Raw genomic sequence first — 27,538 nt, forward strand, 5'->3', positions numbered from 1 at the left:
AGTGTACGTTATGTGACTATTCCTTTGAAGAAGATACCCCTAGTATTATTGAAACTCGGTCAGGACTTCTTACAATAATTTTTACTTCTGTACATCATTCGTTGAACGCGTATTTACGGTTGCTGCTGTCAGCCATATTTGAAACTGTGAGCGTTGTTCGTATTTATTTGGCGCTAAACGTTCTGTAATTAGAGAAGATGCTTCATCTGATTTGTTTCACTTAAATGCTGAAATGTCCTTGACGATCGTTCCTCAAACATTTTGAATACACCCTTCAGTCGGGTATCCTGAATACTTTTTTCTACGTTGTCAGTCTTCCCATTTGTTTGATGCTGCCCGTCATTATTTCCTATTCTGTGCCAGTTTCTTCATCTCATAGTACCATGTACACTCTCCATCGTCTATTATTCATGTCATATACTCCAATTTCTACCGTCCCCAAAAATTGTTGATCGCTGTAGTTCCTTCTACTATGACGGAAGCTGTACACTTGTGTCTTAACTCAAAACCTTGAAGTTGGTGTTTCCCAAAGTGTCCTCTCCGCGCGGTTTGAGCGAGTAACCTCCTCATTTCTTCTCCTTCATTTCCAGGACTTTCCTCTAACACCACATCTCAAATGATTCTCCTTTCCCCCTTTTTGATTACTTTAGAGACAGAAATAGTTTTGCTTGAGAACATGACGAAATAGAACAGTATACTATATGGAAAAATTCTTCTTGTTTTTGTTGTGCGTTTTTCTCACATCTGCGTAGAGTCCGAATGGTTATTGAAGATCATGGCATGATTAATTTCAGGGGTGGCCGGATGCCCTTCCTGTTGCCACCTCGTGAAACCCCAGGACAGAATCTGTGGACCACAAATGCCTGCGTGAACAGTGATTCTTGTGAAAGTGGTAATTTTGTAAAAGGTAGTGAATCGTGCCACTGAGGCGGAACTTGGGTACCGGACCGGCCGTCAAGTAGTCGGATGTGAGAAATCGCCCAAAAAGCCATGTGCAGGCTGGTCAGCACACCGACACTTGTCGTTAACCCGTCAGAAGAATTTGATCCAAGGCCAGGGCGATTCCCTTTGCCGAAATTGGTGCTTTAACACACAGCGGATTTCCGGATGTCTAAGTGGAAAGTTTAATGATAATTTCCGCCCCTACCACAGTGGATTTGCATAGGCACTGCACATTTTGGATGCCGCAGCTTCATCATCAGGATTGCAGATGTAAGGACCTTCATTGTTATGACAAATCTCCAGTAACGTGTATCTGAAAATTTTATTTCTTTTTTATCTGACATCACAATGAAATAATTTCCTCATTTTCAGCACACAGGGCTTTCAAAGATGAGTTTTTGAACACGTGAGAGTTAATTCATTGTCGATGTCACACACAAAAGGAATCAGCATTTATAATTTTAGGCATAAGTTTCTAAAACATAGACATAGCAACCTGGGTCCTTGCGTAACAAGCGCTGCGCTGATGATGGCGAGCGCAATTTAATTCTCCACTTTAACTTCGTTTTCTTCATAACGTCTTCTTTTAAAACAATACTGTCACTATCAGGTTCTCCTCTTTGAAAAACCATTATGTCTTGAGTGTTCAGTTTTATTTGATAGCTTATGTTTTATGAGTTCCAATCATTAAATTGAGATAAGATGAAAAAGGTCTTTATTTATATCCCATCAGATGATATCATCATCAGGTGATATCTTGCCCAGTACACGTGACATATCCGTGGACTCCTGAGGTCGAGGGACATTCCTTTGTACCATGAGGGCTGGCGTTCTCATAGTGGGTTGGTGAGGCTGTTTCAAGCCTGTTCAGTTTAGAGACAGATGTTTCTTTTATTTATTTACAATTTACTACAGAATTTGCGTGCCCATGTCTGGCGGGCGTCGAATCCATGGCATTGGTAAACAAAGTATAGTCATTGAGGTAACTACAGATGCTACACCAATCGCAACGCAATAATGTGTCGACCACGCGTCACAAGCATTCTTCGGCGGTGGTGCGAGATGCATTAGTCAATAGCACTACTATGCTACTGGGAAGGAGGCTGCAGGGATATCCCAGAGGTATCGAGCGACAGGGGCATTGACATTAGTGATGCAAACCTAGGCCTTCATGTCTATCTGGTGGATGCCAGATGAATCAGTGGCTGCGAGCGCCTCACTTACACCCTTCACCCATCGGTGCTGCAGCTGAAACCCCAGCTAGGTGGTCGCATAGGATGGCAAATGAAGGTAGCTGCTGCAGCAGATGACAAGTGGGTGGTGATAATGCTCACATCACATAGCCCACTCAAAAGTGTTTGGCAATTCGATACCACTTGTTGGCTGGACGGCCAGTATTTACATGCACCAGGGTGTTCTTGTTGATGAACAGACACCCAAGGTGTCAAGCATTCCACCTCCTACAATGATGCTGAAGCGTCCCAGGTTACGGTAATGCCATTGGTCAGTGACCAAGTGATTGTCCCAGTGTATCAAAATGGTTGTGGTGTCGAAATGCTGTGCTGGATTATTACAGCAATAGTGGTGTTATAGTTACAGGCATTTAGACACATCCCTGTCTCTTCAGTACTGGATCAACTCTATGTTTATTGTAGTTATCTGCTGCCCAGTCTTAATTTATTCATTATTTTATTTTCATCTCAACATCAGTTGTCCACATAGTACTTTCTGGTATAAGAAGTCATCATCAATATTCCCTACAATGGAGGAGAGTTAGCAACAGCCAATACATTTACCTCCAGTCTTTCATTAAAAGCAAAAACAATTTCGGTAGGATTTATTTATTTATTTTATTTATTTATTGCCAAATTATAGACCTGTTAACTGATGTTTAAAACAGGTCGTACATCTTACAATTTTCGTTTTCCATCATTTTACTGTTTTCTTTCCTTTTGTTTTATCTACAACATTTACAAAGAGTGATTCAAAATAACAATAATTTGAGGTTGAAATATAAATAAAATTTTGTTGTTTTTAAGAAGAATATAAAAAGAAGATAGGATAGATGAGAGATATGTTAGTACCATCACCGAGTGTGATTGACGGTGAATACCTCGGAATGGTTTCATCGAGCCGTTGACCGCCAGTCACACACACACACAAATGGTTATTAGTAGAGAAATAATGTTTCTTATCTTATTTGTTACTAATCCTATGTATTAACTACATTAGGTGCGCATCCTTGTACAGCATTTGGTGTTTTCTTGGCTAGATTGCCAGCAATTTGCTTATTTACTGTCACATCTCAGCTTCCTCCTCCTGTTCCTCCTCATTTTCACTATTTTCGCTGTCACTGTGTGTATCGCTGTCCATCCTGAGAAGATTTCTGTTACGCTGCACATAGGCATGTCTGTGATGTCGTGTCCGCATATACCCTTCATGCGTTGTTTTTGAAATACTGTTTGTCAGTGCGTTTAATTGTGCCCATTGTTCTTCGTCTCTTATTGCTGTGTATATATCTATGTCTGTATCTGTGTAATCTAAGTGTCGTGTATGTCTATTGTTCGTGTATTGCCCGCAGAAAAAGACAGTGTGTTCTGGGGAACCTTCTTCCCCGCATGTGCACGTAGGTGTCTGCCTCAGACTCACGCGGTTTAAGTGCGTGGGATAAGGTCCGTGCCCGGTTAAGAAATGTACCATACCGCGGCTGGGATCGATATGTCTCATTCTCAACCGCTCCCTTATGTCAGGGAGGAAGTCGTGCAGCCTACGTCCCTTATCACTTGCATCCCACTCACCTTGCCGTGTATCCAAACGCCAACTTTTAAGGTGACGTATCGTCTCTATGGGCACACCGGTTATTGTGTGTACCTTATCTAGTCTCCCCACCTTTAACCAGTACCTCGCAGCTCTGTATTTGATCGTGATATCTATGGGGCATATTCCGAGCACCACACACAGTGCACCCGCTGAGGTGGTACCGAAGGCTCAAGATAGCCTAAGAAGGACACTTCTCTGCCCTCGTCCGACGGATGCTTTGTTGGTGACGACGTTCAGTCTATGCGCCCACGTGCCAGCTGCAAAGCTGATTCGAAGAGCGCACAGTGGTATGTACGTATGACTAGTAGAGGTAGTCTGTACTGTTTTAAATTTAGCCTCACCAGTTTGTGGAGTATTTTTTCTGCTTTGTCTGTTGTCAGCCTTATGTGTTCGTGGAAATTCAATTTTTCATCTACACTCCTGGAAATTGATATAAGAACACCGTGAATTCATTGTCCCAGGAAAGGGAAACTTTATTGAAAAATTCCTGGGGTCAGATACATCACATGATCACACTGACAGAACCACAGGCACATAGACACAGGCAACAGAGCATGCACAATGTCGGTACTAGTACAGTGCATATCCACCTTTCGCAGCAATGCAGGCTGCTATTCTCCCATGGAGACGATCGTAGAGATGCTGGATGTAGTCCTGTGGAACGGCTTGCCATGCCATTTCCAACTGGCGCCTCAGTTGGACCAGCGTTCGTGCTAGACGTGCAGACCGCGTGAGACGACGCTTCATCCAGTCCCAAACATGCTCAGTGGGGGACAGATCCGGAGATCTTGCTGGCCAGGGTAGTTGACTTACACCTTCTAGAGCACGTTGGGTGGCACGGGATACATGCGGACGTGCATTGTCCTGTTGGAACAGCAAGTTCCCTTGCCGGTCTAGGATTGGTAAACGATGGGTTCGATGACGGTTTGGATGTACCGTGCACTATTCAGTGTCCCCTCGACGATCACCAGTGGTGTACGGCCAGTGTAGGAGATCGCTCCCCACACCATGATGCCGGGTGTTGGCCCTGTGTGCCTCGGTCGTATGCAGTCCTGATTGTGGCGCTCACCTGCACGGCGCCAAACACGCATACGACCATCATTGGCACCAAGGCAGAAGCGACTCTCATCGCTGAAGACGACACGTCTCCATTCGTCCCTCCATTCACGCCTGTCGCGACACCACTGGAGGCGGGCTGCACGATGTTGGAGCGTGAGCGGAAGACGGCCTAACGGTGTGCGGGACCCTAGCCCAGCTTCATGGAGACGGTTGCGAATGGTCCTCGCCGATACCCCAGGAGCAACAGTGTCCCTAATTTGCTGGGAAGTGGCGGTGCGGTCCCCTACGGCACTGCGTAGGATCCTACGGTCTTGGCGTGCATCCGTGCGTCGCTGCGGTCCGGTCCCAGGTCGACGGGCACGTGCACCTTCCGCCGACCACTGGCGACAACATCGATGTACTGTGGAGACCTCACGCCCCACGTGTTGAGCAATTCGGCGGTACGTCCACCCGGCCTCCCGCATGCTCACTATACGCCCTCGCTCAAAGTCCGTCAACTGCACATACGATTCACGTCGACGCTGTCGCGGCATGCTACCAGTGTTAAAGACTGCGATGGAGCTCCGTATGCCACGGCAAACTGGCTGACACTGACGGCGGCGGTGCACAAATGCTGCGCAGCTAGCGCCATTCGACGGCCAACACCGCGGTTCCTGGTGTGTCCGCTGTGCCGTGCGTGTGATCATTGCTTGTACAGCCCTCTCGCAGTGTCCGGAGCAAGTATGGTGGGTCTGACACACCGGTGTCAATGTGTCCTTTTTCCATTTCCAGGAGTGTATATGTACCCTAAGATAGCGCGTAATGCGGGCTCGTTTGATGTTTGTGTCCCCAATTTTAACCGAAGGATGTAGAAATTGTGCCACAATGGGCACAGAATATTTCAGTTTCTTCCATGTTAACCACGGCATCATTTGTAGTTGTGGTCTTCAGTCCTGAGACTGGTTTGATGCAGCTCTCCATGCTACTCTATCCTGTGCAAGCATTTTCATCTCCCAGTACCTACTGCAACCTACATCCTTCTGAATCTGCTTAGTGTATTCATCTCGTGGTTTCCCTCTACGATTTTTACCCTCCACGCTGCCCTCCAATACTAAATTGGTGATCCCTTGATGCCTCAGAACATGCCCTACCAACCGATCCCTTCTTCTGGTCAAGTTGTGCCACAAACTTCTCTTCTCCCCAATCCTATTCAATACTTCCTCATTAGTTACATGATCTACCCATCTAATCTTCAGCATTCTTCTGTAGCACCACATTTCGAAAGCTTCTATTCTCTTCTTGTCTAAACTATTTATCGTCCATGATTCACTTCCATACATGGCTACACTCCATACGAATACTTTCAGAAATGACTTCCTGACACTTAAATCAATACTGGATGTTAACAAATTTCTCTTCTTCAGAAACGCTTTCCTTGCCATTGCCAGTCTACATTTTATATCCTCTCTACTTCGACCATCATCAGTTATTTTGCTCCCCAAATAGCAAAACTCCTTTACTACTTTAAGTGCCTCATTTCCTAATCTAATTCCCTCAGCATCACCCGACTTAATTAGACTACATTCCATTATCCTTGTTTTGCTTTTGTTGATGTTCATCTTATATCCTCCTTTCAAGACACTGTCCATTCCATTCAACTGCTCTTCCAAGTCCTTTGCTGTCTCTGACAGAATTACAATGTCATCGGCGAACCTCAAAGTTTTTATTTCTTCTCCATAAATTTTAATACCTACTCCGAATTTTTCTTTTGTTTCCTTTACTGCTTGCTCATTATACAGATTGAACAACATCGGGGAGAGGCTACAACCCTGTCTTACTCCCTTCCCAACCACTGCTTCCCTTTCATGTCCCTCGACTCTTATAACTGCCATCTGGTTTCTGTACAAATTGTAAATAGCCTTTCGCTCCCTGTATTTTACCCCTGCCACCTTTAGAATTTGAAAGAGAGTATTCCAGTCAACATTGTCAAAAGCTTTCTCTAAGTCTACAAATACTAGAAACGTAGGTTTGCCTTCCCTTTAATCTTTCTTCTAAGATAAGTCGTAAGGTCAGTATTGCCTCACGTGTTCCAGTGTTTCTACGGAATCCAAAGTGATCTTCCCCGAGGTTGGCTTCTACTAGTTTTTCCATTCGTCTGTAAAGAATTCGTGTTAGTATTTTGCAGCTGTGACTTATCAAGCTGATAGTTTGGTAATTTTCACATCTGTCAACACCTGCTTTCTTTGGGATTGGATTTATTATATTCTTCTTGAAGTCTGAGGGTATTTCGCCTGTTTCATACATCTTGCTCACCAGATGGTAGAGTTTTGTCAGGACTGGCTCTCCCACGGCCGTCAGTTGTTCCAATGGAATATTGTCTACTCCGGGGGCCTTGTTTCGACTCAGGTCTTTCAGTGCTCTGTCAAACTCTTCACGCAGTATCGTATCTCCCATTTCATCTTCATCTACATCCTCTTCCATTTCCATAATATTGTCCTCAAGTACATCGCCCTTGTATAGACCCTCTATATACTCCTTCCACCTTTCTGCTTTCCCTTCTTTGCTTAGCACTGGGTTTCCATCTGAGCTCTTGATATTCATAAAAGTAGTTCTCTTATCTCCAAAGGTCTCTTTAATTTTCCTGTAGGCGGTATATATCTTACCCCTAGTGAGATAGGCCTCTACATCCTTACATTTGTCCTCTAGCCATCCCTGCTTAGCCATTTTGCACTTCCTGTCGATCTCATTTTTGAGACGTTTGTATTCCTTTTTGCCTGTTTCACTTACTGCATTTTTATATTTTCTCCTTTCATCAATTAAATTCAATATTTCTTCTGTTACCCAAGGATTTCTACTAGCCCTCGTCTTTTTACCTACTTGATCCTCTGCTGCCTTCACTACTTCATCCCTCAAAGCTACCCATTCTTCTTCTACTGTATTTATTTCCCCCATTCCTGTCAATTGCTCCCTTATGCTCTCCCTGAATCTCTGTACAACCTCTGGTTCTTTTAGTTTATCCAGGTCCCATCTCCTTAAATTCCCACCCTTTTGCAGTTTCTTCAGTTTTAATCTACAGGTCATAACCAATAGATTGTGGTCAGAGTCCACATCTGCCCCTGGAAATGTCTTACAATTTAAAACCTGGTTCCTAAATCTCTGTCTTACCATTATATAATCTATCTGATACCTTTTAGTATCTCCAGGGTTCTTCCATGTATACAACCTTCTTTCATGATTCTTAAACCAAGTGTTAGTTATGATTATGTTGTGCTCTGTGCAAAATTCTACCAGGCGGCTTCCTCTTTCATTTCTGTCCCCCAATCCATATTCACCTACTATGTTTCCTTCTCTCCCTTTTCCTACACTCGAATTCCAGTCACCCATGACTATTAAATTTTCGTCTCCCTTCACAATCTGAATAATTTCTTTTATTTCATCATACATTTCTTCAATTTCTTCGTCATCTGCAGAGCTAGTTGGCATATAAACTTGTACTACTGTAGTAGGTGTGGGCTTCGTATCTATCTTGGCCACAATAATGCGTTCACTATGCTGTTTGTAGTAGCTTACCCGCATTCCTATTTTCCTATTCATTATTAAACCTACTCCTGCATTCCCCCTATTTGATTTTGTGTTTATAACCCTGTAGTCACCTGACCAGAAGTCTTGTTCCTCCTGCCACCGAACTTCACTAATTCCCACTATATCTAACTTCAACCTATCCATTTCCCTTTTTAAATTTTCTAACCTACCTGCCCGATTAAGGGATCTGACATTCCACGCTCCGATCCGTAGAACACCAGTTTTCTTTCTCCTGATAACGACATCCTCTTGAGTAGTCCCCGCCCGGAGATCCGAATGGGGGACTATTTTACCTCCGGAATATTTTACCCAAGAGGACGCCATCATCATGTAATCATACAGTAAAGCTGCATGCACGGCATCATACAACTTGAATATTCCGACTGCGATGTAGAGGGTCCTCACCCGGCTGAGGTGGACGTATATGCGCTATACGAGAATCATGTTCCGGAAATTCTGTTGGACGGCAACCATAAGGCCACACATATAAACCTGGCATGATGGCGTAGGTACGACGAAGACTGAGTTTCTCGGCGCTGTCACCAGTTTCAGTGCAGCCTTGAATAATGGTTCTTTCCACTAATATTCTGTTGTTGGAACCTTGTCCATGTACTTGGCGAAATTCTTATAACAACTGTTGTTTTAGCAGATAGTGTGTGTTAAATTGTTTGCTTGTGATGATAGACTCGCGTCTGTAGAGCAGTATTGTTACTCCTTATTTTTGCTTTCAAATCCTGCGAAGCTGAATTTGTCTTTTAAATGTTTTTGATGTCATATAGTTCATTACTGTTACAGTATTTATGATTTTCTTCAGGATTAGAGACATTGGTTTGTCTAAATGTCGAATGCTCAGGTAGGATCAAATATCGCCCGGCAGCATAAATATTTTAGCTTACTGTGTAATGTTTAATAAACTTGTTTTGAATTAGTGTAAAGTATAGCGCACACAATCTGCCCAGTTCTCTGACCCACCTTCTGCCCGGTACCACAATGGTAGGAAAGCCTGTGTCACAACATTTCTTGAAGTACACCTTTCTGTAGCTAAATGTTATGTTTTAAAAAGGGTAGAAGCGAATTGGTACACATTTGTGAGAAATAGAGAGAAGCATTTTAAACTGTTTAATAACTGTACATGGTCATCTTCATTGGCATAGTTATGTTACGATTCAAATTTGACCGTCAGACAAGAGATTCAATTGCTGGTATTGTATTTGGGTAATGTAATTAATCATTAGACGCCAGATACTGGTGATATTTTTAAACAAAGATGTAAGAGGTACTGAAATCGTTCCTTTATATTTACAATATCTTGGTTGCATACAATACAACACGTATTTTTCTGCATTACGCAGTCATGTATTATAGTTAGTGTTACAGTCCATTTACTCGTCATCTTGCTGTCATTCTTTACATGCCTCTTCCAAATTTTAATTCTTTACGTGTGTTGTTCTTCAGTTAGAGGTTGGTCTTCATCAGGAACAAAATGTTGGTGTTTTTCAAAGTCCTACATTTATTAGACTTAATTCGATCCTTTCCTGAGGCACACGCTAGTTTTGCAGGCACAATCTGTGGAGTACGTTCGAGACCCAGAAGGACAATGTGACAAATATGCCCCTTTAAGCTCTGTATAAGTTATAATAAAACCCTCTGTTGTTTCGTCAAAAACTAAATGACAAAATGTGCTCACAGAGAATCTGAACCAGCCTTGTCTTCCAACACCTTGAATTTGTTCAGAAATTTTGATCTTTCTATCGTACGATTGCTACTAAGACTTGAATTCTAGTAAAATCAATGGCAGCAATCTCTGTGACAAGAAATGTTTAAGATTTTAAACTTACAACAGTTACGTCACGCCATAATCTTGTTCCCTGACTTTCCCATTCTAAATGCTAAAATCTCTAACACGGCGTAAAGTAGTGTGTAATATCTCTAGAAAGTAATGTAGAATTTTCCTGAATTCTCCCAGAGTCAGTTAGGTACGACAGAAATTTGCTGAGACTGTGATTTTTATTCTGAGCCAAACAGATGACTGTGAACAGGCGACTTCCGGTGTATTATCGTGGAGTTTCGAATTTGAAATTTGTTGCCTGTGGAATTTATACAATTACAGGACATATGTCGATCTCCTCCCGACAATTTTACTGATAACTTGTTGCAGAACAAGTTGATAATATTCCTGTAAAGAATCTCACCCCTGTGCATTAAACAATACGGTTATCGATCTTAGGCTGCATTTGAGGATAATCAGGTCGTCTAAAGCGCCGTACTTTCCACCTGTTCTTTTGGTGCCGAAGGGCTTGATAAAAGATGGCGAGTACCTGATTACATAAGACTGAATAATAAAACAACCCTTGTGTACTCCTGTAACAGCAGAGTCGTCACAAACAGTCAGAAAAGCTTGAAAGCGTGATGCCGGGTACAGTGCAGTGAGAAATAAATGTTAAGAAAACAATTCGATACGTTGCACCGTATCCGATTTAATTAGCATCGAGGTTAGTCAGTCAGGTCGTTGCGCACGCAAATTCAAGAATCCTGCCAGAGGGGCAAACGAAAACTGTGTTTGGTTAGCTGAAAGCGAACACGAAACCACCGGAATCCACTGGACGGTAGTGAGTTAGATCCATGTTCCCGTCGAAAGTCCTATCGGTTTATGGGAACCGAACCTCTAGCAGGCTACTGGAAACTATTCGTGCCGCTTCAATGCCAATTGTATCTGAAAAGGCGCAACATACCGTATTTTTTCCTTAACAGATATTTCTCAGCATAATCTACCCTGCAAAACCCTTACAAGTTTTTTAGACTGTTTCTCACCAGCATACGAGGGTTGAAACTTTAATTGTGGCAACTATTTATGTACAGCTCGTACAAAATAGATACGAGTTTCAAAGTTTTATTGACCTTCAAAGTAGTCACCAGCATTGTGTATAACCCGTTGCCAGCGATGAGGAAGACGTATGATACTCTTAGCAGTGCCAGTAGTGTTGATAGTTCGAGCGGTGCGGTGTATTGCCCGACGAGTTTGTAGCAGATCTGAAATGAATGCCGTGGAGTGTTTCCTTCAGTTTAGAAATCGAGTTGAATTTACGAGGGCTTAAGTCAGGGGAGTGCAGTATGTGGTATAGCATCTAGCAGCACCATCAGTCAAACAAATCAGTAACATCTTGCACAGTACGTGCTTGAGCATTGTCCTGCAAAATGATGGTCAGGTCCTGCAGAAAGTGTCATCACTGCTGTCTCTAAGCTGGTTGTAGGTTGCGTTCCAAAAATGAACAATATAGAGACAGAAGTGATGACACTTTCTGTAGGACCTGACCATCATTTTGCAGAACAATGCTCAAGCACATACAGTGCAAGCTCTTACTGATTTGTTTCACTGATTGGGTTGCTAAGTGGTATACCACCTACTGCACTCCCCTGGGTTAAGCCCTCGTGGGTTCATCTCGATCTATAAACTGAAGGAAACACTTCATGGTGTTCGCTTCATAAGCGCTACAAATTCGACCGGCAGTAGACCGCGCCGCTCGAACTGTCAGCACAAGTGGCACTGCTAAGAGTACCCTACGATTTCCACATCGCTGGCAACGGGTTATACACAATGCTGGTGACTACTTTGAAGATCAGTAAAACTATGAAACACGTATATATTTTGTACGAGCTGTAAATAAATAGTTGCCACTATTACAGTTCCAACCCTCGTTTAAGGCCAATGTCATTGAAACAAGAATCGAAGCAACTAATTGCCATTGTACTCGGCTAGAACTAACATGCGTTTTAGTGTCGGTAGCCTGTGAAAAGAACCATTGGTTCTTTGTTTTGTCACGTCTCTTGAATATAAATTTAGATTTCTGTGTTGTTTAGACTCTCTTGTTATCTTTAGTTAATACTTTGAAGTTCTGATGCAACTAACAGAAGCGGTACTGATGGTCAAACCATTTAAATTTAAGTCATCCGAATGAGAGATGTCATTTTTAGGCCATATTGTCGTCAGAAGACGTTAGCACCAGACTCACACGGAAGCAGTTTATAATTATACATCTCCTAAGAACGCGAAGGATGCAGAAAGATTTACGGGGATGGCAAATTACCCTTAAGTGCACACATTATTTCTTCCAGTTCATAATGATTATTATGGTGTTGTCGTGCTGTAATACTTGAGATTCCGAGGCTGCAACTAGCACTACACTCCATCACATCTCTTTGTCTAAAGCGTAAGTCTTAATCACAATAAACTGAGCTTGGTGGTCAGCAGTAATTTATAACTGACTACCATAAATAATTATCTGTGTTGGTCTCGGCATCAACAATCAGAATTGGAAATTGTCAACTGTCACGTGTTAGATCTGTGTACGGTTATTAATACAAATAATGGATTATGTGAAAAAATTACATGTCACCACTGTTCCCTAATCATATCACGCAATGCTGCCTCTTGGACCCATAGGTGATCCTTACCTGAACACTGGAAACGATGCCCTGCTCTGTTGTAACCAAATACTTGAAACAATACCATCAAGCAGTGTCTCTGCCAATAAGAAGTACCATGTAATGATCCTTAGACATACATGTATGTTCAAAGGAACATTGCATCTTACTTCCTAATAATACAATCGTTGCTGTTTCGTTTTCATTCGCCAATACCAGGCCCTCTGCTCTCCATAAATAAGGTCGTGGACGGGAATATACGTAAAGTACTAGCGCACCCTGTGACACGTAGACGACGACATATGGAAGTTTAGATCTTGTGTGATTCGTACACAGATAGCTGAAGCAGTTAAGGTGACCTCTCGAGTTAAGCAGGAAGTCTGGGTTCGAATGCAGGTCCGGCACATATTTTCTTGTTGTCTTTCCAATGCACAGCCGATGGTGATTCATATTCGCAATTCCGAATACATTTCCTGTACCTCAGATAATCACTGAACAGCATGCGCCTGAAAGAAGTCACTGTGCTTCATTTACGCTTGAAATTCATTTATCTGCTAGCCGAAACTCGAAACGCTCCTAGAGAACATAATTTTAACTTCATCCACAAGCATGATGACAAATATTAGGAGCGAAGATTAACTAATTTAAAGGGATGTCTTAAACTAAAGTTATGTTGGAACCCAGCACCAACTGAATAATTTCGATTGGTATGGGAACTTCCGGTCTTCTTTAGGCATTTTCATTATGAGAGCGATAGAAAAATCAACCAAGGCGAAGGGTCTAAACAATTTTTGTAATATTAGCTCCTTACTTTATTCAAAGTGCATTTAATAGTATTCAATAATAATTTACTAATTCCCAAAACCCATGACTGATAATCATAAAATGTAATGTGTCGATCGGAATTTCATCTTTCTCGAAAAATAACTCGTAAGATTTTTTTTATATAATAAAACTGTCCGAACCACATGATGATGTTTATTTACTCTACTGGTGATCGAATATTTACTATCAAAAACAGACTTGATCACAGTTTATTTATTATGATGACCAGTTTCGACCACTACTGTGGTCATCTTGAGACCTACAAGTCGTATACAAGGTTTTAATTAGAGGGCTACATAAATTAAAGAAAATACATAAAGTTATAAAGCTATAAAACGATGAATTACCAATTAGAAAGGACCTCCTTCTGCTATGTAAATGGAAGTCTCTTATTACACCAGTAAATCGTATCTGTGCAGCATGTATGATACATTTCAGTTAACAGTTATTGCAGCCGACTCATTGGAAACCGTTTCAATAAAGACATGCTGCTGCTCAGTAGTACATCGTCTGACGTGACAGTCTTTGCCATTCGACTTTCGCAACAACTTCGTTAGAGAGAGGCCTGCTGACATCTTTCCACTGGAGTTTATCCTCACCATGGCCACCACTAGTTTGCCTATCGACTTTACAACAACCTCAGTGGAGAGAAGCCTACTGCCACATCTTTCGAACGGCGTCCAATTTCACCATTGCAACCAGTGGTTCCAGATGGTTCACTAACAGACGTTCAGAGGGCAACCAATGTACTGTCAAAACGAAGTTAATTTTTCCTACACGTTTAAATATTTTTAACGCTTTTTAACTGACAATAGCTGTTAAATGAGCTAAGTTTAGTGTGTGTTTATTTTCCTTTCTTGACATTGTTTCTTTAACTAAGAAAATTTACATTGTTATTCGACCTATAACCCATTGGTTAGCAATGACATCATTCCGTCAGAAGTGGGCAGAGCCGCCATTATATATAGTAAGACGTGCACTGGTTTCTCCAGTAGTTACTCTCCAGCAGAAGGAGGTCCTTGCTCATTGGTAATTCCTCGTTTTATAGCTTTATAACTTTATGTATTTTCTTTAATGTATGTAGCCCTCTAATTAAAGCTTTGTATACGACTTGTAGGTCTGAAGATTACCACAGTAGTGGTCGAAACCGAACACCATAATAAATAAATTGTGATCAAGGCTGTTTTTGATAGTAAATGTTTGTAACACTTTGATCACTGTTCACTCCCACAATGTATTCGAAAGCAATTAAATACAGGTGATCGGTTTCGAGCACTGCTCTAGTCATCATCTGACGACTTACTCCACGGGTCTCTGCAGCAGCTGGTGAGGAGCAGGCGCCACTATTGGAGGTTGATAAATACTGCAGCCCTTTCACGACATCAGAATAGGGCTTCTGCTGCTAATACAATTTCCCACGCCAGTCATCAACCAATTTAGTTATAGTCGTAGATGCTTTTCTCTGAGTTGAGGAGCGTGTGGGACAGAGCCATGTATTGGATCTCCTAGGCAGTCTTTGCTCCTGATAACCAGTATTTATGATAATGTCTTGGATTACTGCTAAAGCTTTCCTCCGCTGTGACTCAGGATGTGATGGCATGTGACACTATTCGTCATGATCCGTCCGTTGGATCGACACGCCAAAGGGAGACTGCACCCAAAAATTTAACTTTTCTTCTACTTTGGGATTTCAACCAAATACCTATCTAGAACCTCATTGCTTTTTGAATTATGATTTTTAAAGTAATTTTTTATTCTGTTTTTCAAAGCCAACTTGTAGTACTTGGGTTTCAATTTTTCCATTTCAGATTTTTAGTTATATTCAGCATATTGTTCAACAGCTCTATGCATTCATTTTTACAGAGGAATGTTGCTACTTTACTTTAAGTATTAATTTCTTGTTTAAATTTAAATACCAGCCGCTGTGGCAGAGTGGTTCTAGGCTTCAGTCTGGAACCGCGGAACCGCTACGGTCGCAGGTTCGAATCTTGCATTGGGCATGGATGTGTGTGATGTCCTTAGGTCAGTTAGGTTTAAGTAGTTCTAAGTTGTAGGGGACTGATGACCTCAGTTGTTAAATCCCATAGAGCTCAGAGCCATTTGAGCCATTTTTTGAATTTAAATTTCTTTTATTAACAGTACTTAAGTCAGCTAATATAGTAGACAAAGTATATTTTCGATAATATGAATGCATATAAGTATGCAAATACTTCAACACTACTTCCTGCAAAGTTTCATCGAAATTGGTTAATATTTATCATAAAAAAGTTGTTCTGAATTTAGATAAAACAGAACTTATGCATATAGACGGAAGTGGAAAGTGAAAATTTGTACCAAGCTCTGTAATCGAAGCCAGGTCTTCTGCTTTCTAGGCACATGCGTTAGACACTAATCCACCTTGGCACAGTGGATCACACAACTGCACTGATTATCCTGGTACGCCTCTCTCCTCACTCCAAATTCTCACTGCCGCCCCAGTCTACTTTAAATCTCTCCTTGCTCAGGAAAAATTTTTATGGGAAAATGAAATTTAAAATTTTCTTGAAAAACGAATACTAGTACAACGGGCATTCAATATGCAATGCAACACTTTCTTTCCTTAAGGCATGTTGCTTTTATTCCAATACATCATATTATTCCCTACTATTTTGGCAAGAAAATACTATTTTTTAACGTAAACTCCATTCAATGGGACCGCCTCACGCCACCTTACTGGGAGGGGTTGTACTGCCGCAGGTACCATTCTACTGGCCGACATCTGAGCCAACGTCCAATATTAGTATTGGTTAGAAACAGTCTTGGTTGCAATTTTAGTTTTATTTTTCAGCTACGCGTTTTGCCTTATTTAGGCATCTTCAGGTTACCTTAATTTGGTATTTCTTAGAGGAATCCTTCAGTCAGTGTAGCCAAAGGGCTAAGATGCCTAAATAAGGCGAAATGCGTAGTTGAAAATAAAAAACTAAAATTTCAACCAAGACTGTTAAGCACTGGTTTGATGTATGCCACATATGGATTGGAAGAATTTCTAACGTCCAATAACTTGCTGCATCAATAACCTCTCACGTACAGCTACCCACAGGAGTGCAGTCTTTATTGGGTGAAAGAGATGGAGGTCTGAAGGTGAGATACCTGGGCTATACAGTGAAGTCTTTTAGCAGATGCGTGAGTTCATGCGTTTTCATTGAGAAGGAAAAGTTCTTTTGCATTTTTGTAGCGACTAAAACGCTGAATTCGTTTCTTCAAATTCTTGAGGGAGCACAATACACTTCATAGTTGATCGTTGCACCAGAGTTAGGGAGTCTAACAGAATAATCGCTTCAGAGTCCCAGGAAACCGTCGCCATGACGTTACCAGGTAAGGCTGAGGCTTTGAACTTTTCCTTCGGAGGAGAGGTGGTGTGCCCCTAGGTTGCCATTTTTTCCCGATCAGAAGTGATGAAGCCCCGATTCATTGCCTGTGACGATGTTCGACAAATAACTGTGGCGGTCAGCCTCGTAAGTCGCTGGCAACTCCACACAGATAGTCCTTCGTTCATCTTTATGGTCTTCTTTAAGTGGTAAAGTGACCAGCGGATAGACACATGTGAACGGGTGTGTCAGCACTGCCAACTGGCAATGCGAAGAGCGTGCCGAGACTACCACTTAGAGGTTCAGATGCACAATGAGGTGTTTGTTGTGATCAGTCATCACCCCGAACGAGCGTGTCCACACGTTCTAACACTGCAGGAGTCACAGCTGTGTGCGGCTGTCCGGCACACTGGAGATATGAAAGATTTGCGCGATCTTGGTGCGATGATAATAGATGCTTTGCACAACGGCTCACCGTGCTTTCGTTTACTGTAGAGTATCCGTGCGCATTCGGCACGTGCCTACGAATGTCTGCGATGCTCTGATTTTCAGCCAAAAGAGACTCAATGAAAGCGCTCTGCTAGGAACGCGCCTCCGTTACAGACACCATTTTGAAGGCTATGTATAGCACCACCATCTATAGGAACTTCATGACACTGTAGAGGCTGAAGCGTGAACACCATGATCCACAACGAATTCTGTATTTTTTCAACTGGAATTGGTGGAGAACATAATATGTGCCCTACTTATTGAACGCTTCTGGTACTAACACATACCCATTAACATTCACCAGCTCCATACGTTTTCTCTTCCAGCTCCTGTAAGGCTTCTTCTTATAATTACTAAATCAGGGTAGACGTTTTCTTCCATTTGTCATCCAACAGGCAGCATCTCATGGATACATCGTTGATCTCAACAGATCTCCTTCTGGAAGGGTGACAAAGGACTGCTACTACTCCTGCTCTCTTCATTCTTCAAAAAATCCATACTGAACATAATTATAGTTTGTCTACAAGACCCAAATTTTCTTTTTTACTTTTTTCTCTTTCGAACTCTAAGACCAAATGACATTGTGCCAAAATTCATTTAAATTTTATGTCTCGCCATCATTGCATCTTTCCAGTAGTCCATCAGATGCAACTCTCTGACGTACTGGTACTCTCTTGTCCACATTAGCAGGTGTTAGCATTCCACGGCCCCTCAAGTATTTCGTATCTCAAATATTTCTTAGACGTGCTTGTAATTCGAGTACAGAGAAATCGTCTTGGGATCTAAGAATAAACACTCCAATGCTGAAATAGCCACTAAATTTACTTGAAAAAAAATTGAAGTTTCAGGGTACAGTCTTCCCTTAATCTCGGTGCACCCGTGGTGCTCTTCGAGAGTAGTGGTCTATACGCCGGAACCTGCTCTCCCATCTCTTGTCATTATATTACAACTGAAACATAACACCACATGATGTATATACGTGACAATTACATGCATCTAACTGTAAAAGCTCATACACATGGCAACCTCCCTATCCGCAACGAAAGGGACCGTTGTGGGTGGAGGGAGAACATTCTTTCCGACAGGCAGCTAAGCCCACTCCGCGGAATACCTCGGCCAGCAATACCATTTGGCATTTACACTAAGTACATTTGCTTACCTGCAGCTAACAGTTTAGAAAGAAAGACGACAGCTATAACTTAAAAATAGAAAATCGAATTTCTCGTCATATTAACTTCTACAAACAAACCGTATGTACATGAATGTGTTACATAGTACATCGTCAACTCACCTTGAGACGGTTACAAAGCAAAGATAACTGAATTCAGATTCTTGTAACTCGAGGCTACAGATGATTACGTAGTAACATAAATTCGGTAAATTTCAAATATATATATATATATATATATATATATATATATATATATATATATATATATATATATATATATATATATATATAATGGTTAAAGGTACCCGCAATAACAAGCCTCCGACTGGGAGAGAATGCCGTCTCAAAACAAAAACAATCAAAATATTACTTAACTAACCTTGTAGACACGATCCGCAAATAGGGAACTAGTAAAAAAATGGTTCAAATGGCTCTGAGCACTATGGAACTCAACATCTGTGGTCATCAGTCCCCTAGAACTTAGAACTACTTAAACCTAACTAACCTAAGGACATCACACACATCCATGCCCGTGGCAGGATTCGAACCTGCGACCGTAGCAGTCGCGCGGTGCTGGACTGAGCGCGTAGAACCGCTAGACCACTGCGGCCGGTTAGGGAACTAGTATCTGACTGTCGAACGTATACACTAAACAGTATGAACGGACTGACTGATCAGGCTACTATTAAACAAGCACGACATTGCAGTAAGTAGGAGCCGAACATAAGAAAAAGGCAAAAAAAAAAAAAAAATCGAGATGAGACATCGTAACAAATCAGCAGACACTTCGAAAAAACTTTCGTTACAGATATCGGTTTGTTCATTTAAAAACTGATTTCGGTAGTTTTTACATTAGTAAAAATTTATAGCCATTCATGTGTGCCGAAATTCCAGCTTTCATAACTTGCCTGATGTCAAAATATTGATCTAAACATGCAACTTTTTCTTTTTTCATTTAATGAGAACCAACAACTATTAAGTATTACCTACGTTGCAATGTATTCTTAAGCGAACATCTCCCCATACGACCTACATGAGGTTTTTCTATTTATCTAATAGTTTTGATTTCGTTCCACAAACGGTGGTTTGAATAACCAGCCAGGATAGCCGTGGGTATTAAGGGACCACACGGTGACAGTGTGGGTACATATATTGCGTCCCGAAGTTAACCTTGCCGACTCTGCGCCGATGCGGGACAAAGGATCAAGGAGTACGAAGTGATAGTGCGTTAGTGACTAGTCAGGCTTTTGACAATTTGTATATTTGTAAAGGAAAGGACATTTAACAATATCATTCACTTATCGATAATACTTTAATATTTCCTAATGCCGAATGACTGTACCCTAACGTTACTGAGGAGAGTTTAGATACTTTACAATCTTAGCGTAAGCGTTTTCGCTTAGAAGTGGGATAGAGCCCATAAAAACGGGAGTGCAATTAGTTGACCAACTTTTATTTGGAGTTACCCAGTATATAGGAGGTCTGGTCATAGTCCGTGCTAATGCCAGCAGCGATATGTGGATACAGGAAAACGGAAGTGGTGTATGCGGACGCAGACGAAACTTCGCCGGGGAGGTAGTGATGAGGGGGTTGGGGACGTTACGGCAAAACCGCTACCGCTTTCGAGAGCGAGAGTGGCGTTTGGCAGACCCGGTGTTGCGGTTAGCCAGCGCCGAGCCGGGCGGTCCACCGAGGGAGGCAGCGTAGCATTGACCCAACCGCGAACTGAAACTGCTGTCCCACGCTACCCGACGAACCCAGAAAAGGACGTGAACACACTCAAATTCAGCTTTACGTGGTAAGGACTACATCTGTAAACAGAAAGCAGTACTTCAGGACAGGAAATTTCTTCTTTTCCTTTCCCGCTTTAGGTTATTTATTTCCTGTTACAATTTCCACCTTCTCCTCAGAATATTTGGGTCTTATTGTTTTATTATTTCTATACATTTACTGGTAATGTTTCAGTGTCCAACGTATTGGGATTTTCATTCTCCTGCCTTTTTACTATTCTTTTGCAGTGAATATATTTATTTCTGTTATCAGCAGTTACAAAACTACCCAATCTTTTACATACCTTGAAACCTCTTAAGGAAACGTATGTCTGTAATCAGGATATGCATCTCTTCTTTGCTGTATATTATACAAAAGAGCTTCCGTATGAGAGTGTTAGCACATCAAAAGCTTTATAAAACTGAAATTTCGTAGTTAGTGATGGTAGAGGTGGTACTTTGATTAGACATCTTACAACTGTTACACAGATATTCTATAACGTATTCATCTTCTTTTGCACACCTTTGTTATAATTGTGTGTTATATCAAAGGCGAGATATATGAAGTTTTTTCTTGTTCAATAATTATAATTTTAATGCCAGTTACTTTTGGCGTTTTATGTAGCCTACGAATTCATAGTTTCAGTTTTACGCTCCTTACGTGTAAGACATACTTTATATACTATGTAATGTAGGACGTGCAATATAAAACTCACTAACATATCAGGGAGATAAAGACGGGTGATAGCAAGTTGAACGTACGCCAGTTATGATAAACTCCGTTTTTTCTCAGTACCCAAACATGTTTCGGCACCACTGTGCTATCATCAGTGGGTTTTTGTTTTTATTTATTCTGCATTGTGAAAATTTTTGTTAAATGATTATAAAATTATGTGTATCTTTAGTTCAAATAACAGTTCGTTCCTTTTTGTAAAATAACTCTACATTTAGTGTGCATGAATTTTCTAGATCGCCTGTGTGCTAACAATTTTAACTGCAAACACGGCCAACGGAAATATGTGCAAATAAAAATAATGAAATTGAAGGTAGCTTGTCTGACTAGTATTCAAACAGCCTGGATCATGTTTTCAACCCCAGAAACTGGTTTCATTTTGAATAAAAATCATCAGCAATGGCGGCCGATAAAATGAGTCACCCTTGTTCTGCCAACGGCCTTGTGAAAGTGAGGAGTGGACGGACGGACGTTCAGGGCATCGTCTTACTCGTGGGGTGGGAAATTGGCCCCTAAGAGGCAGAAGATTCACTTTGAACACACCAAACTACTTACGTCCGGCCATAACTGTGGGTTCTTTGATTGCTCGGTCAGGTGGCACATAGGAACTGTAACTCAATAAATAATAGTTCACTTTATTACAGTAATGAATAAAAGATTTACGTAACTTTGATACACTTCTTTACCACAAGAGTACTAGATAATTTACAACTGTCACGAAACACTCACTATATATTCATGTACTCAACTGACTATGAGATCCTCACTTGACGCAGCAATTATAAAAGCTTTTCTCCTCAGGAACAATGTTCAGTATTTAGTAAATCATCAAATAATTGTCCTCCCCGATAAGGCGAGTGCTGTAGCTGAGGTCACGAGACGGGGCAGAGCTCTTGCATGGTGTGGACACTATATTGACCTCAATGCGAGGACGCTGCAATGCTGACATGGAGGCCGTGTGTTCTGCGGTTCCTCCCACTGTTTGTTCCGGATTGCAGCGAGCCCTCGATATTTTCTGTGCTATCGATTCGCGTTGCTGACTTTGGTGTGGCACCGAGATCTCCGGCGACACAACAGAATCAGAAATGAAAAGCAGAATGAGGATGCAGATGGCAGTGGGAACCTCTAATTTAAAGACAAGTAATGTGTTTCCATGGGACCCAATGCATATAATTGAAAAGAGTGATGATCTCTCCACCGACTATCATATTCGAATCTCTGAGAGAGGATTGTTAAAGGGTAGCTGACTATGAGAAATATATGGATATCGAACGGAAAGGTACCATCTTCATAGTCTGTGTGTGGAACAACATAGATCTGAATGTGTTATGGAAACTAGGAAGTCGAAGAAGAGAAATTCAATGTGCAATCTGGGTATAGTGAGGATCAGTAAAATGGAAAAACAATAAGGATTTCTGGTCAGATGAATGTAGGGAACAGCGACAGAACAGACGAGGTTGTAACGAAAGTAGGACTCAACATTAAAAAAGAGCAGAAGTAGAGTGTGAGACAGTTATTATCTTCATACTCGGCAGCAAACCATTAACAAAAACGTAACTTTGAAAGATGACATCTTACTCTCTCAGCTACTTTCCGCATACGGAAAGTTATTAAAGATTTTATTACAACCTGTTGCTTCTTGAGCGAGACTCTAGAAAGTTAACGGCGTGAGGCGACGTTGATGGAGCTTGGTAGGGCGTTAAAAGCATGAGGTACTTTTATGATTCTTAGCTTGTAGAAACGGCTTGTTGGGAATTGGTAGCAATTGGTGGCGAGCCCACCATTGGTAATTCTTATTAGATACGCCCACCACCATACAGGGCAGACTGCGCGTCCCATCGTCGAGACAGGGCTCCAGCAGAACAATGCCGCAGAGTCAGCAGAAGCCTGAGCTGGGTCGACGGTCTAAAGGAACGCGTCTACACAGTGGAGTTGTAAACAGAGCATTGTGTCCAGAGCCAAGTGTAGTAAAAATTCAAATGTTTTTATGTTTTTGTGTTTATGATAGTGCAAATAGGCCAGGGACCCAACTCCCCCGGCCGTCTCGGTTGTAAAGGAAAACTCCGGCGTCTGAGAAATGTTTAGACACAGAATCTTTATTACACCTCATAGCTACGACTAACAATCTCCAAGGCACAGGCGATTTACTTGAAATTGTTTGAGATTGTATCTGTTCGCTTGTTGCTGTGGAAAGAGACACGACTTCGAAAAAAAATCATCTGCTCCCTCTGCGAAAACTTAAAAAAGCCATAATAGGCTGTTTATTTTTTTCTACAGATGCAGGTTTCTTATTATTGCCCTGATTCAAACTGTGTCGTTGGCTAAAGATGTGGCGAAGGCGGTGTCGTTCGTGCGCTTTTGCGGGAGAACGGAATTTTTTCTGGAGAGGTGCGAAGCGCTCGGGTGTGGGGCTCTGCTTTGGTAAGCACTTGTGGTCGAAGCTCTGGAGTGTGTGGTTGGTACTTGGGACCTGTCCTGAGAATGACTTTACTTGCGAGTAGTTCAGGCTGGGGAGCCTGTGGTGAAGTTCTCACTGTACCGACAGTGACACTTCAAACGTTCCGGACGTTTGCAGAGGGCACACTTATTCGTTTTTGGTTTAACATTCTTCACGTTCAGTGTCCTTGTGCGTTCTGTTGCGTAAATGAGTCGAATTGGTCCTCGGTACAACCAGCGAGCGGGTGTGTCACACACTGATATCTACAGTGATTTCAGGGCTCTGGTAGAGAGTAAATAGGGATCCGTCTGCTTGATCGCTACACCGTGAGATTTTAGAATTTATTTGTTGGCCGCGATCGATTAGGTGCCACCTCCACGTCTCACCGCTGCCGCATTCATCTCGTCAGCTGCAAGCCACATAGCCGCACCAAGTAAAACGGGTAAAGTACTGCCACTCCGGCATTTTCAGGACGTACAGATATCAGTCGGCACTTGCTGTCAGCTGCACCTATTTAAAGGAACTTCACTAGATTTGATCAATCAAGGTCTGCTCAGCGTCAGATCAATTCAGCTTGCGTTATCAACATTTTTGGGGCCAGAGTACTTGACTCACTGATCATCTAGTTCAATTGCCCTTGCCAACCAGGATCTGCCCAGTGTAGTATTAAATAACCTGTTAGTTATTTAGTGAAATCAATCAATAACTTGTGTAGCATAAATTATGTCTGGTTTCAAAAAATAAGTGTTGCTAGTACACAAAATTTTTCCAACATTCTCAATCAATTATGTAGTCCCGCTTGAGTTACCTTTCAAGTTCATACGTTACAAGCAGCAGGTGAAGGGTTATATGGGAGTATATGTTAATATTTAAAGTGTAATTCAGTATCAATAGTTGTGTTGACACCAAGGGTGTGATCACAGGGTTTGGTTTCGTTTCGTTTCGTACTTCAGTATGTACAGTGTGGATGAAAAGCGACAGTCGGGAAAAGAACAGAAGACAATGACAGAAGATGGGTTCGCCTGTAGCAATGAGAGAGGGAATGACTAATCGATATCTTTTGAATAGATATCGATATTTTAACAGTCCTGGCTAGACAACATACCTTCGAAATTCGTAAAATCTTTGGGAGAAGTGACAACAAAATAACTATTCGACTTGGTTTGTAAAAGTTGTGAGTTTTGAGATACGTCATCAGACTTGTTTGATCACAAGACTTCCAAAGCTCTAACTCTGAGTCCCCAATACCTTCCGTATCAACTACCATTTCTACCTGTATCAGTTTGTGCGATGCCCGGGCAACATTCTTTACACACTAGTGTTTACCTTTGGCTCGTTGCTGGGATACCAGGGGACGTCTGCCCGCAATATAACGCCTAAGCAGCGGCGCATGTGGATATATGTTAGTTCTCGGCAATCTATGGGGAAGTGACTTGCTGGCAGCAGAGTGGGCAGTTGGGGTCCAAGTTTGACGTGAGAACGCTCTATTGGGCCGAACGCAGCTGGAGGGCGGTGCTGTGGTCTGTGATCTGTAATTGGCGCCATTATTCCGGCTGGAGTTGAATTGTCAGTTCCTCGATTGTTGGAGGAACCGATCCTGATCAGGGAACCGTGCATGCACATATTGTGATGAGGCCTTACGTAAAACGCAATAATATCGTTCTTAATTGATGTGTGAGCCAATGAATCCTGGTTCCTTTCGGATCGAACTGTGATTTATAGTTGTTCCTTGGATTCGTTGCAGAGAGCCAAAAGCAAGTGTTTGTATTTTGTTACTAGGCTGTGGTTAGCCGGTTTCCCAGACACTTGTTGGTGATTTGTAGCGAACGTGGATATACCTTTATTTTGTTGTCATCTCCCTACATTACTGAGTGTGTGGCTGGCTTGTTTGTGTACGTGTGTTGCTCTTTCTGTCAAATCATTCTGTTCAGTTATCCGTCTGGCGTATTACTTATTCAAGACTCTCTAGCATTTTATAATTCACTGGTGTCTTGTATTTTATTAGAATAATGCTTAACGAACCTGGTATTAAGGCTAAGTGCAAGCTACGTGTCTGGCATAGAATCACTTCAATGCTTACCAGTTTCCTTTAATTCATTTCTTGATCCAAGGTGGGTGACCAGAGTCGAACCTTCATGACAATCAACATCCCGGACCACAGAGTCGGCTATCATGACCTAAGCATACAACGAAGGGTCTATGAGAGCACTTTGAATTGCAGAACGTTTGGGGTGAGTAATGAATACCCATTTCCACAGTACCGAGTTCACGGCAACACGCGACCGCCGCATATTGACCTGCCGCTCCGACGTCACGACTTGCTGTCGACGTGCATTAGTGGTTCTTCATGGCATACACTAAGGCTCGGCCGCTTTATGATGCACTGAGTCAGCTTCATTGCTGTGTAAACTTATTCTGGTGAAGAAATGTCATTAAAGATATCACTGTGTTTATTAAGCCTCCGGACATTTCTCCGAACCAGTCTCTAATACTGCATGTTCGGCCGGTTGTACACAAGCGACCACCTACAACACGGGTTTCAACAACTGCTATTAGCCGAAATTTACTCAAATGCTAGCTAGAATATCTGGCAACAAGTTTCCTCCAGTGAGCTTGTAACGTCCACCCTCGGGCGTACGTTAACTCTTTAAAGCCTGTACTATGATAAGTTGACGGTTTTCACCTTATAGGAAAGGATTTTAGTACATATGTTGACCGCGTGTACCTAAATGGAAGCAAAATCGGACTTATACCCAGTCAGTAACAACAATGATACGTCAAGCAAGTAGAAGTGCAATTACACATTAGGACAGGTAAGAAACGTACACTGCAGATGCTACTAATGGTTAATAATACGGTCGCCAGCCTAATTAGGCATTGAGTGAGTTTTTCCCCTGTACAAGTAGATGTACGTACAAGAATAACCACACGTAGTAATACTGTATTGTATGGTGAATTTTAGAACCAGAAAATCTATTGAACTAAGATTTTCCCTTTCTGTACTAATTTGAACAAGCTATAAACACACAACATTACACTACAATGGTTACTACGAACTGCGTTTTGCCTATTGATCCGACTGAAATCGGACATAGGTCACCCTAGAAATAGCACTTTTGACATACACACATACAATGTCAATTTTAGTAATGGTAAAACACTGATAAATTTAGGTTTTATCTTGACTTTATCTTTGCTGGTCAAATCAGAGCCATCACCTCAGAATTTAAATGAATAGAAATGAAAGGAGTGAAAGAAGGGGGGGGGGGGGGTCCCTGAAACTGTTATGTTCACAATGTTGAAACCATTAACTATTGGAAACACTAATTACTCAAGATTTAAAAAAAAACGAATTATTACTCTTATTGTCCAATTACTTCCTCATTTAACTACCATTATTTTTGTCTCAAATTAATTAAACTTCCTTACTAAGTCAATTCCAAATTTATCTTAGTACCCTGTCAGACCTTTGCTCTTTACTCACATTTTCATTAACAATAAAGCTCATTAAGATTCATTCTAGCATAAACTGATCTGCAGTTAATTCTTGTTAACATAAACTTTAAATCTTCATTTCGGGACACTCGGATTGCACAACATGTGGAAAGGACCCTGTCTAGGTGAGTGATTAGGATAATTCATTGATAGAACAATTCTGGTAAACGTTAAGTTATTATTGAACTGTCAGGAACAAAATTAACACTGGTCCACACGTATCCAATTCTAAAGATTCAACCTGTGCGAGTCGATGCGGCCGTTGGCGGGCGTCGAGATGGCGAGACGCACAGCACACATACAATCGCAGCTATGGCTTTTGCTGTAGCAGCACTTTGCTTCTTCTTGGCGTCGTAATCCTCTTCAATCCAGTGCCATTAGAATATAGCCATGCTGTATAGTCGTCGGACACGGCACATCCGAGGCTCAATGGAACGACTTTTTCCAGGATAGCCTCCTCGATCCGGT

Source organism: Schistocerca serialis, chromosome 8 (genome assembly GCF_023864345.2).
Source record: "Schistocerca serialis cubense isolate TAMUIC-IGC-003099 chromosome 8, iqSchSeri2.2, whole genome shotgun sequence".
NCBI lineage: Eukaryota > Metazoa > Arthropoda > Insecta > Orthoptera > Acrididae > Schistocerca > Schistocerca serialis.